Raw genomic sequence first — 12251 nt, 5'->3', positions numbered from 1 at the left:
CCCTGCGCCTCCCACAGGTCTTGGCTCAGGAGCTGCTTCCCTGAGCTGGGGCTGTGGACGGGAGCCCAGACACGCAGGGGCAGGCCCCAACCACCTGCACACGTCTCTGCCTGGGAGGAGAGCACTAGGGAAATGACGGCACTCAAGCACCTTCTGGGCGCTCACCGAGTCAGCTTCTGCATGTGTCGGGCTGCAGACCCCAGCCAGGGGCCCTGTGAGCCTTGTGCTCTCCGTGCTGTGCTGAGTCTGGGCGGTCAAGCAAACGCAAGAGGCGACTTGCAGTAGCCCTCCCTTTGCCTCTAATAGAGCTCTCACGGCTGGAGGGCTTGGCAGTGTGCAACCCACCGGCAACTAAGCCTTTCACAAGAACGCCTGGGGACTAGGTGCAAAGGCAAGGCAGGAGTGGAGCTGAGGCCAGGAAGGCGCCAGTAGCATTTCCCACTCTCGCGCAGCCTGCTCCTTCCTGGACTGGAAGCCTAGCCGCGAGGCAAGTCTGGGCAAAGCTCGCCCTGGGCAGAGCAGCCTCACGCCAGCAACTCTGCCAGATCGGGCCTCTGAGCAGAGCTGGAGCTGTGCCGTACTGGAGGGGCACTCGGCTCCGCCAAAGCAGTGATTGCATCCGCACGCAGCTGGGCTGGCTCCTCTTCTCCCGAGGACGCTCGCTTACCGCATGCTGTAAACTGGGCTTCCAGGCGGGACCCCGGTGCCTCCCACAGGTCTTGGCTGAGGAGCTGCTTCCCTGAGGTGGGGCTGTGGACGGGAGCCCAGACACGCAGGGCCAGGCCCCAACCACCTGCACATGTCTCTGCTGGGGAGGAGAGCACTAGGGAAATGACGTCTGTCAGGCACCTTCTGGGTGCTCACCGAGTCAGCCTCCGCATGTGTTGGACTGCAGACCCCAGCCAGGGGCCCTGTGAGCTTTCTGCTCTCCGTGCTGTGCTGAGTCTGGGCGGTCAAGCAACCGCTGGAGGAGCCCTGCAGTTGCCCTCCCATTGCCTTTACTAGAGCCCTCACTGCTGGAGCGCTTGGCAGTGTGCAACCCACTGGCAACTAAGCCCTCCACAAGAACGCCTGGGGACTAGGTGCAGAGGCAAGGCAGGAGTGGAGCTGAGGCCAGGAAGGCGCCAGTAGCATCTCCCAGTCTCGCGCAGCCCGCTCCTTTCTGGACTGGAAGCCTAACGCGAGGCAAGTCTGGGCAAGGCTCGCCCAGGGCACAGCAGCCTCACGCCAGCAACTCTGAGAGATCGGGCCTTTGAGCAGAGCTGGAGCTCTGCCATACTGGAGGGGCACTCGGCTCCGCCAAAGTACTGATTGCAGCCGCACGCACCTGGGCTACCTTCTCTTGTACTGAGGAGGCTCGCTTCCGGCATGCTGTAAACTAGGCTTCCCGGCGGGGGCGCCCCGTGCCTCCTACAGGTCTTAGCTGAGGAGCCGCTTCCCTGAGCTGGGGCTGTGGAAGTGAGTCCAGACACTCAAGGGCAGGCCCCAACCACCTGCACACGTCTCTGCTGGGGAGGAGAGCACTAGGGAAATGACGTCTGTCCGGCACCTTCTGGGTGCTCACCGAGTCAGCCTCCGCGTGTGTGGGGCTGCAGACCCCAGCCAGGGGCCCTGTGAGCCTTGTGCTCTCCGTGCTGTGCTGAGTCTGGGCGGTCAAGCAACCGCTGGAGGAGCCCTGCAGTTGCCCTCCCATTGCCTCTAATAGAGCCCTCACTGCTGGAGCGCTGGGCAGTGTGCAACCCACCGGCAACTAAGCCCTCCAAAAGAACGCCTGGGGACTAGCTGCAAAGGCAAGGCAGGAGGGGAGCTGAGGCCAGGAAGGCGCCAGTAGCATCTCCCAGTCTCGCGCAGCCTGCTCCTTCATGGTCTGGAAGCCTAGCCGCGAGGCAAATCTCGGCAAGTCTCCCAGGGCAGAGCAGCCTCACGCCAGCAACTCTGCCTGATATGGCCGCTGAGCAGAGCTGGAGCTCTGCCGTACTGGAGGCGCACTTAGATCCGCCAAAGCAGTGAATGCAGCCGCACACAGCAGGGCTGCCTCCTCTTCTCCCGAGGAGGCTCGCTTCCCGCATACTGTAAACTAGGCTTCCAGGCGGCGCTCCCTGCGCCTCCCAAAGGTCTTGGCTCAGGAGCTGCTTCCCTGAGCTGGGGCTGTGTTCGGGAGCCCAGATACGCAGGGGCAGGCCCCAACCACCTGCACACGTCTCCTCTGGGGAGGAGAGCACTAGGGAAATGACGTCTGTCAGGCACCTTCTGGGCGCTCACTGAGTCAGCCTCCGCGTGTGTGGGGCTGCAGACCCCAGCCAGGGGCCCTGTGAGCGTTGAGCTCTCCGTGCTGTGCTGAGTCTGGGCGGTCAATCAACCGCTGGAGGAGCCCTCCAGTTGCCCTCCCATTGCCTCTAATAGAGCCCTCAATGCTGGAGCGCTTGGCAGTGTGCAACCCACCGGCAACTAAGCCCTCCACAAGAAAGCCTGGGGACTAGGGGCAAAGGCAAGGCAGGAGTGGAGCTGAGGACAGGAAGGCGCCAGTAGCATCTCCCAGTCTCACGCAGCCCGCTCCGTTCTGGACTGGAAGCCTAGCGGCGAGGCAAGTCTGGGCAAGGCTCGCCGAGAGCAGAGCAGCCTCACGCCAGCACTCTGCCAGATCGGGCCTCTGAGCAGAGCTGGAACTCTGACGTAGTGGAAGCGCACTCGGCTCCGACCAAGCAGTGATTGCAGCCTCACGGAACTGGCATGCCTCCACCTCTCCCAAGGAGGCTCGCTTCCCGCATGCTGTGAACTAGGCTTCCAGGCGGGGGCGCCCCGCGCCTCCTACACGTCTTGGCTGAGGAGCTGCTTCCCTGAGCTGGGGCTGTGGTCGGGAGCCCAGACACGCAGGGGCAGGCCCAAACCACCTGCACATGTCTCTGCTGGGGAGGAGAGCACTAGGGAAATGACGTCTGTCTGGCACCTTCTGGGCGCTCACCGAGTCAGCCTCCGCGTGTGTGGGGCTGCAGACCCCAGCCAGGGGCCATGTGAGCCTTGTGCTTTCCGTGCTGTGCAGAGTCTGGGCGGTCAAGCAAATGCAAGAGGCGACTTGCAGTAGCCCTCCCTTTGCCTCTAATAGAGCCCTCAAGCTGGAGCGCTGGGCAGTGTGCAACCCACCAGCAACTAAGCCTTTCTCAAGAACGCCAGGGGACTAGGTGCAAAGGCAAGGCAGGAGTGGAGCTGAGGCCAGGAAGGCGCCAGTAGCATCTCCCAGTCTCGCACAGCCCGCTCCTATCTGGACTGGAAGCCTAGCCGCGAGGCAATTCTGGGCAAGGCTCGCCGAAAGCAGAGCAGACTCACGCCAGCACTCTGCCAGATCGGGCCTCTGAGCAGAGCCGGAACTCTGACGTAGTGGAAGCACACTCGGCTCCACCCAAGCAGTGATTGCAGCCTCACGGGTCTGGGATGCCTCCACCTCTCCCAAGGAGGCTCGCTTCCCGCATGTTGTGCACTAGGCTTCCAGGCGGGGGCGCCCCGCGCCTCCTACAGGTCTTGCCTGAGGAGCTGCTTCCCTGAGCTGGGGCTGTGGTCGGGAGCCCAGACACGCAGGGGCAGGCCCAAACCACCTGCACATGTCTCTGCTGGGGAGGAGAGCACTAGAGAAATGACGTCTGTCAGGCAACTTCTGGGCGCTCACCGAGTCAGCCTCCGCGTGTGTGGGGCTGCAGACCCCAGCCAGGGGCCCTGTGAGCCTTGTGCTCTCCGTGCTGTACTGAGTCTGGTCGGTCAAGCAACCGCTGGAGGAGCCCTGCAGTTGCCCTCCAATTACCTCTAATAGAGCCCTCACTGCTGGAGCGCTTGGCAGTGTGCAACCCACCGGCAACTAAGCCCTCCACAGGAACGCCTGGGGACTAGGTGCAAAGGCAAGGCAGGAGTGGAGCTGAGGCCAGGAAGGCGCCAGTAGCATCTCCCAGTCTCGCGCAGCCTGCTCCTTCCTGGACTGGAAACCTAGCCGCGAGGCAAGTCTTGGCAAGGCTCGCCCAGGGCAGAGCAGCCTCACGCCGGCAACTCTGCCAGATCGGGCCTCTGAGCAGAGCTGGAGCTCTGCAGTACTGGAGGCGCACTCGGCTCCGCCAAAGCAGTGAATGCAGCCGCACACAGCAGGGCTGCCTCCTCTTTTCCCGAGGAGGCTCGCTTCCCGCATGCTGTGCACTAGGCTTCCAGGCGGGGGCGCCCCGCGCCTCCTACAGGTCTTGGCTGAGGAGCTGCTTCCCTGAGCTGGGGCTGTGGACGGGAGCCCAGACACGCAGGGGCAGGCCCCAACCACCTGCACACGTCTCTGCTGGGGAGGAGAGCACTAGGGAAATGACGTCTGTCAGGCACCTTCTGGGCGCTCACCGAGTCAGCCTCCGCGTGTGTGGGGCTGCAGACCCCAGCCAGGGGCCCTGTGAGCCTTGTGCTTTCCGTGCTGTGCAGAGTCTGGGCGGTCAAGCAAACGCAAGAGGCGACTTGCAGTAGCCCTCCCTTTGCCTCTATTAGAGCCCTCAAGCTGGAGCGCTGGGCAGTGTGCAACCCACCAGCAACTAAGCCTTTCTCAAGAACGCCAGGGGACTAGGTGCAAAGGCAAGGAAGGAGTGGAGCTGAGGCCAGGAAGGCGCCAGTAGCATCTCCCAGTCTCACGCAGCCCGCTCCTATCTGGACTGGAAGCATAACGTGCGGCAAGTCTGGGCAAGGCTCGCCCAGGGCAGAGCAGCCTCACGCCAGCAACTCTGCCAGATCGGGCCTCTGAGCAGAGCTGGAGCTCTGCCGTACTGGAGGCGCACTCGGCTCTGCCAAAGCAGTAAATGCAGCCGCACGCAGCCAGGCTGCCTTCTCTTCTCCCGCGGAGGCTCGCTACCCACATGCTGTAAACTAGGCTTCCAGGTGGGGCCCCCCGCGCCTCGCACAGGTCTTGACTCAGAAGCTGCTTCCCTGAGCTGAGGCTGTGGACGGGAGCCCAGACACGCAGGGTCAGGCCCCACCCACCTGCCCACGTCTCTGCAGGGAAGGAGAGCACTAGGAAAATGACGTCTGTCAGGCACCTTCTGGGCGCTCCCGGAGTTCGTCTCCAGTGTGTGGGGCTGCAGACCCCAGCCAGGGGCCCTGTGAGCCTTGTGCTCTCCGTGCTGTGCTGAGTCTGGGCGGTCAAGTAACCGTAAGAATACACTTCCAGTTGCCCTTACTTTGCCTCTAATAGAGCCCTCAAGCTGGAGCGCTTGGCAGTGTGCAACCCACTGGCAACTAAGCCCTCCACAAGAACTCCTGGGGACTAGGTGCAAAGGCAAGGCAGGAGTGGAGCTGAGGCCAGGAAGGCGCCAGTAGCATCTCCCAGTCTCGCACAGCCCGCTCCTTTCTGGACTAGAAGCCTAGCCGCGAGGCAAGTCTGGGCAAGGCTCGCCCAGGGCAGAGCAGCCTCACGCCAGCACTCTGCCAGATCGGGCCTCTGAGCAGAGCTGGAGCTCTGCCGTACTGGAGGTGCACTCGGCTCCACCAAAGCAGTGATTGCAGCCGCACGCATCTGGGCTGCCTCCTCTTATCCCAAGGAGGCTCGCTTCCTGCATGCTGTGCACTAGGCTTCCAGGCGGGGGCGCCCCGCGCCTCCTACAGGTCTTGGCTGAGGAGCTGCTTCCCTGAGCTGGGGCTGTGGACGGGAGCCCAGACACGCAGGGTCAGGAACAAACCACCTGCACACGTATCTGCTGGGGAGGAGAGCACTAGGGAAATGACGTCTGTCAGGCACCTTCTGGGCGCTCACCGAGTCAGCCTCCGCGTGTGCGGGGCTGCAGACCCCAGCCAGTGGCCCTGTGAGCCTTGTGCTCTCCGTGCTCTGCTGAGTCTGGGCGGTCAAGCAACCGCTGGAGGAGCCCTGCAGTTGCCCTCCCATTGCCTCTAATAGAGCCCTCACTGCTGGAGCGCTTGGCAGTGTGCAACCCACAGGCAACTAAGCCCTCCACAAGAACGCCTGGGGACTAGGTGCAAAGGCAAGGCAGGAGTGGAGCTGAGGCCAGGAAGGCGCCAGTAGCATCTCCCAGTCTCGCGCAGCCCCCTCCTTTCTGGACTGGAAGCCTAACGCGAGGCAAGTCTGGGCAAGGCTCGCCCAGGGCACAGCAGCCTCACAAAAGCAACTCTGAGAGATCGGGCCTTTGAGCAGAGCTGGAGCTTTGCCGTACTGGAGGGGCTCTCGGCTCCGCCAAAGTACTGATTGCAGCCGCACGCAGCTGGGCTGCCTTCTCTTGTACTGAGGAGGCTCGCTTCCGGCATGCTGTAAACTAGGCTTCCCGGCGGGGGCGCCCCGCGCATCCTACAGGTCTTAGCTGAGGAGCTGCTTCCCTGAGCAGGGGCTGTGGAAGGGAGTCCAGAAACTCAAGGGCAGGCCCCAACCACCTGCACACGTCTCTGCTGGGGAGGAGAGCACTAGGGAAATGACGTCTGTCTGGCACCTTCTGGGCGCTCCCAGATTTCCCCTCCGGTGTGTGGGGCTGCAGACCCCAGCCAGGGGCCCTGTGAGCCTTGTGCTCTCCGTGCTGTGCTGAGTCTGGACGGTCAAGCAACTGCTGGAGGAGCCCTGCAGTTGCCCTCCCATTGCCTCTAATAGAGCCCTCACTGCTGGAGCGCTTGGCAGTGTGCAACCCACCGGCAACTAAGCCCTCCACAAGAACGCCTGGGTACTAGGTGCAAAGGCAAGGCAGGAGTGGAGCTGAGGCCAGGAAGGCGCCAGTAGCATCTCCCAGTCTCGCGCAGCCCGCTCCATTCTGGACAGGAAGCCTACGCGAAGCAAGTCTGGGCAAGGCTCGCCTAGGGCACAGGAGGCTCACGCCAGCAACTATGAGAGATCGGGCCTTTGAGCAGAGCTGGAGCTCTGCCGTACTGGAGGGGCACTCGGCTCCGCCAAAGTACTGATTGCATTCCCACGCAGCTGGGCTGCCTTCTCTTGTACTGAGGAGGCTCGCTTCTGGCATGCTGTAAACTAGGCTTCCCGGCGGGGACGCCCCGCGCCTCCTACAGGTCTTAGCTGAGGAGCTGCTTCCCTGAGCTGGGGCTGTGGAAGGGAGTCCAGACACTCAAGGGCAGGCCCCAACCACCTGAACACGTCTCTGCTGGGGAGGAGATCACTAGGAAAATTTCGTCTGTCTGGCACCTTCTGGGGGCTCCCGGAATTCCCCTCCGGTGTGTGGGGCTGCAGACCCCAGCCAGGGGCCCTGTGAGCCTTGGGTTCTCCGTACTGTGCTGTCTGGGCGGTCAAGCAACCGCTGGAGGAGCCATGCAGTTGCCCTCCCATTGCCTCTAATAGAGCCCTCACTGCTGGAGCGCTTGGCAGTGTGCAACCCACCGGCAACTAAGCCCTCCAGAAGAACGCCAGGGGACTAGGTGCAAAGGCAAGGCAGGAGTGGACCTGAGGTCAGGAAGGCGCCAGTAGCATCTCCCAGTCTCGCGCAGCCTGCTCCTTTCTGGACTGAAAGCCTATGTGCGAGGCAAGTCTGGGCAAGGCTCCCCCAGGGCAGAGCAGCCTCACGCCAGCAACTCTGCCAGATCGGGGCTCTGAGCAGTGCTGGAGCTCTGCCGTACTGGAAGCGCACTCGGCTCCGCCCAAGCAGTGAATGCAGCTGCACGCAGCCGGCTTGGCTTCTCTTCTCCTGAGGAGGCTCGCTTCCCGCATTCTGTAAACTAGGTTTCCAGGCGGGGCCCCCTGCGCCTCCTACAGGTCTTGGCTCAGGAACTCCTTCCCTGAGCTGGGGCTGTGGACGGGAGCCCAGACACGCAGGGGCAGGCCCAAACCACCTGCACACGTCTCTGCTGGAGAGGAGAGCACTAGGGAAATGACGTCTTTCAGGCACCTTCTGTGCGCTCCCGGAGTTCGCCTCCGGTGTGTGGGGCTGCAGACCCCAGCCAGGGGCCCTGTGAGCCTTGTGCTTTCCGTGCTGTGCTGCGTCTGGGCGGTCAAGCAAACGCAAGAGGCGACTTGCAGTAGCCCTCCCTTTGCCTCTGATAGAGCCCTCACTGCTGGAGCGCTTGGCAGTGTGCAACCCACCGGCAACTAAGCCCTCCACAAGAACGCCTGGGGACTAGGTGCAAAGGCAAGGCAGGAGTGGAGCTGAGGCCAGGAAGGCGCCAGTAGCATCTCCCAGTCTCGCGCAGCCCGCTCCTTTCTGGACTGGAAGCCTAACGCGAGGCAAGACTGGGCAAGGCTCGCCGAGGGCACAGGAGGCTCACAACAGCAACTATGAGAGATCGGGCCTTTGAGCAGAGCTGGAGCACTGCCGTACTGGAGGGGCACTCGTCTCCGCCAAAGTACTGATTGCAGCCGCACGCAGCTCGGCTGCCTTCTCTTGTACTGAGGAGGCTCGCTTCCGGCATGCTGTAAACTAGGCTTCCCGGCGGGGGCGCCCCGCGCCTCCTACAGGTATTAGCTGAGGAGCTGCTTCCCTTAGCTGGGGCTGTGGAAGGGAGTCCAGACACTCAAGGGCAGGCACCAACCACCTGCACACGTCTCTGCTGGGGAGGAGAGCAGTAGGAAAATGACGTCTGTCTGGCACCTTCTGGGTGCTCCCGGAATTCCCCTCCGGTGTGTGGGGCTGCAGACCCCAGCCAGGGGACCTGTGAGCCTTGGGCTCTCCGTGCTGTGCTGTCTGGGCCGTCAGGCAACCGCTGGAGGAGCCCTGCAGTTGCCCTCCCATTGCCTCTAATAGAGCCCTCACTGCTGGAGCGCGTGGCAGTGTGCAACCCACCGGCAACTAAGCCCTCCACAAGAACGCCTGGGGACTAGGTGCAAAGGCAAGGCAGGAGTGGAGCTGAGGCCAGGAAGGCGCCAGTAGCATCTCCCAGTCTTGCGCAGCCTGCTCCTTCCTGGACTGGAAGCCAAGCCGCGAGGCAAGTCTGGGCAAGGCTCGCCCAAGGCAGAGCAGCCTCACGCCAGCAACTCTGCCAGATCGGGCCTCTGAGGAGAGCTGGAGCACTGCCGTACTGGAGGGGCACTCGGCTCCGCCAAAGTATTGATTGCAGCGGCACGCAGCTGGGCTGGCTCCTCTTCTCCCGAGGAGTCTCGCTTCCCGCATGCTGTAAACTAGGCTTCCAGGCGGGGCCCCCTGCGCCTCCCACAGGTCTTGGCTCAGGAGCTGCTTCCCTGAGCTGGGGCTGTGAACAGGAGCCCAGACACGCAGGGGCAGGCCCCAACCACCTGCACACGTCTCTGCTGGGGAGGAGAGCACTAGGGAAATGACGTCTGTCAGGCACCTTCTGCGCGCTCACCGACTCGGCCTCCGCGTGTGTGGGGCTGCAGACCCCAGCCAGGGGCCCTGTGAGCCTTGTGCTCTCCATGCTGTGCTGCGTCTGGGCGGTCAAGCAGCCGCTGGAGGAGCCCTGCAGTTGCCCCCCATTGCCTAAAATAGAGCCCTCACTGCTGGAGCGCTTGGCAGTGTGCAACCCACCGGCAACTAAGCCTTTCACAAGAACGCCTGGGGAGTAGGTGCAAAGGCAAGGCAGGAGTGCAGCTGAGGCCAGGAAGGCGCCAGTAGCATCTCCCAGTCTCACGCAGCCCGCTCCTATCTGGACTGGAAGCCTAACGTGCGGCAAGTCTGGGCAAGGCTCGCCCAGGGCAGAACAGCCTCACGCCAGCAGCTCTGCCAGATCGGGCCTCTGAGCAGAGCTGGAGCTCTGCCGTAATGGAGGGGCACTCGGCTCCGCCAAAGCAGTGAATGCAGCCGCACACAGCAGGGCTGCCTTCTCTTCTCCCGAGGAGGCTCGCTTCCCGCATGCTGTAAACTAGCCTTCCAGGCAGGGCCCCCCTCGCCGCCCACATGTCTTGGCTCAGGAGCTGCTACACTGAGCTGGGGCTGTGGACTGGAGCCCAGACACGCAGGGGCAGGCCCCAACCACCTGCACACGTCTCTGCTGGGGAGGACAGCACTAGGGAAATGACGTCTGTCAGGCACCTTCTGGGCGCTCACCAAGTCAGCCTCCGCGTGTGTGGGGCTGCAGACCCCAGCCAGGGGCCCTGTGAGCCTTGTGCTCTCCGTGCTGTGCTGAGTCTGGGCGGTCAAGCAACCGCTGGAGGAGCCCTGCAGTTGCCCTCCCATTGCCTCTAATAGAGCCCTCACTGCTGGAGCGCTTGGCAGTGTGCAGCACCCGGGCAATTAAGCCCTCCACAAGATCGCCTGGGGACTAGGTGCAAAGGCAAGGCAGGAGTGGAGCTGAGGCCAGGAAGGCGCCAGTAGCATCTCCCAGTCTCGCGCAGCCCCCTCCTTTCTGGACTGGAAGCCTAGCCGCGCGGCAAGTCTGGGCAAGGCTCGCCAAGGGCAGACAGCCTCACATCAGCACTCTGCCAGATCGGGCCTCTGAGCAGAGCTGGAGCTCTCTCGTACTGGAGGCGCACTCGGCTCCGCCCAAGCAGTGATTGCAGCCGCACGCATCTGGGCTGCCTCCTCTTCTCCCAAGGAGGCTCGCTTCCCGCATGCTGTAAACTAGGCTTCCAGGCGGCGCTCCCTGCGCCTCCCACAGGTATTGGCTCAGGAGCTGCTTCCCTGAGCTGGGGCTTTGTCGGGAGCCCAGATACGCCGGGGCAGGCCCCAACTACCTGCCCACGTCTCTGCAGGCAAGGAGAGCACTAGGGAAATGACGTCTGTCAGGCACCTTCTGGGCGCTCACTGAGTCAGCCTCCGCGTGTTTGGGGCTGCAGACCCCAGCCAGGGGCCCTGTGAGCCTTGTGCTCTCCGTGCTGTGCTGAGACTGGGCGGTCAAGCAACCGCTAGAGGAGCCCTGCAGTTGCCCTCCCATGGCCTCTAATAGAGCCCTCACTGCTGGAGCGCTTGGCAGTGTGCAACCCACCGGCAACTAAGCCCTCCACAAGAACGCCTGGGGACTAGGTGCAAAGGCAAGGCAGGAGTGGAGCTGAGGCCAGGAAGGCGCCAGTAGCATCTCCCAGTCTCACGCAGCTCGCTCCTATCTGGACTGGAAGCATAACGTGCGGCAAGTCTGGGCAAGGCTCGCCCAGGGCAGAGCAGCCTCACGCCAGCAACTCTGCCAGATCGGGCCTCTGAGCAGAGCTGGAGCTCTGCCGTAATGGAGGGGCGCTCGGATCCGCCAAAGCAGTGATTGCAGCCGCACGCAGCTGGGCTGCCTCACCTTCTCCCAAGGAGGCTCGCATCCCGCATGCTGTAAACTAGGCTTCCAGGCGGGGCCCCCTGCGCCTCCCACAGGTCTTGGCTCAGCAGCTGCTTCCCTGAGCTGGGGCTGTGGACGGGAGCCCAGATACGCAGGAGCAGGCCCTAACCACCTGCACACGTCTCTGCTGGGGAGGAGAGCACTAGGGAAATGACGTCTGTCAGGCACCTTCTGGGCGCTCACCCAGTCAGCCTCTGCGTGTGTGGGGCTGCAGACCCCAGCCAGGGGTCCTGTGAGCCTTGTGCTCTCCGTGCTGTGCTGAGTCTGGGCGGTCAAGTAACCGTAAGGATACACTTCCATTTGCCCTCACTTTGCCTCTAATAGAGCACTCAAGCTGGAGCGCTTGGCAGTGTGCAACCCACTGGCAACTAAGCCCTCCACAAGAACGCCTGGGGACTAGGTGCAAAGGCAAGGCAGGAGTGGAGCTGAGGCCAGGAAGGCGCCAGTAGCATCTCCCAGTCTCGCGCAGCCCGCTCCTTCCTGGACTGAAAGCCTAGCCGCGAGGCAAGTCTGGGCAAGGTTCGCACAGGGCAGAGTAGCCTCACGCCAGCAGCTCTGCCAGATCTCGCCTTGAGCAGAGCTGTAGCTCTGCCGTACTGGAGGCGCACTGGGCTCCGCCAAAGCAGTGAATGCAGCCGCACACAGCAGGGCTGCTTTCTCTTCTCCCGAGGAGGCTCGCTTCCCGCATGCTGTAAACTAGGCTTCCAGGCGGGGCCTCTTGCGCCTCCCACAGGTCTTGGCTCAGGAGTTTCTTCCCTGAGCTGGGGCTGTGGACCGGAGCCCAGACACGCAGGGGCAGGCCCCAACCACCTGCACACGTCTCTGCTGGGGAGGAGAGCACTAGGGAAATGAGGTCTGTCAGGCAACTTCTGGGCGCTCCCGAAGTTAAACTCCGGTGTGTGGGGCTGCAGACCCCAGCCAGGGGCCCTGTGAGCCTTGTGCTCTCCGTGCTGTGCTGAGTCTGGGCGGTCAAGCAACCGCTGGAGGAACCCTGCAGTTGCCCTCCCATTGCGTCTAATAGAGCCCTCACTGCTGGAGCGCTTGGCAGTGTGCAACCCACCGGCAACTAAGCCCTCCACAAGAACGCCTGG

Source organism: Capricornis sumatraensis, chromosome 17 (assembly GCF_032405125.1).
Source record: "Capricornis sumatraensis isolate serow.1 chromosome 17, serow.2, whole genome shotgun sequence".
NCBI classification, from domain to species: domain Eukaryota; kingdom Metazoa; phylum Chordata; class Mammalia; order Artiodactyla; family Bovidae; genus Capricornis; species Capricornis sumatraensis.
The sequence above is the reverse complement of the archived record's forward strand: the minus strand, read 5'-3'. Positions refer to the sequence as shown.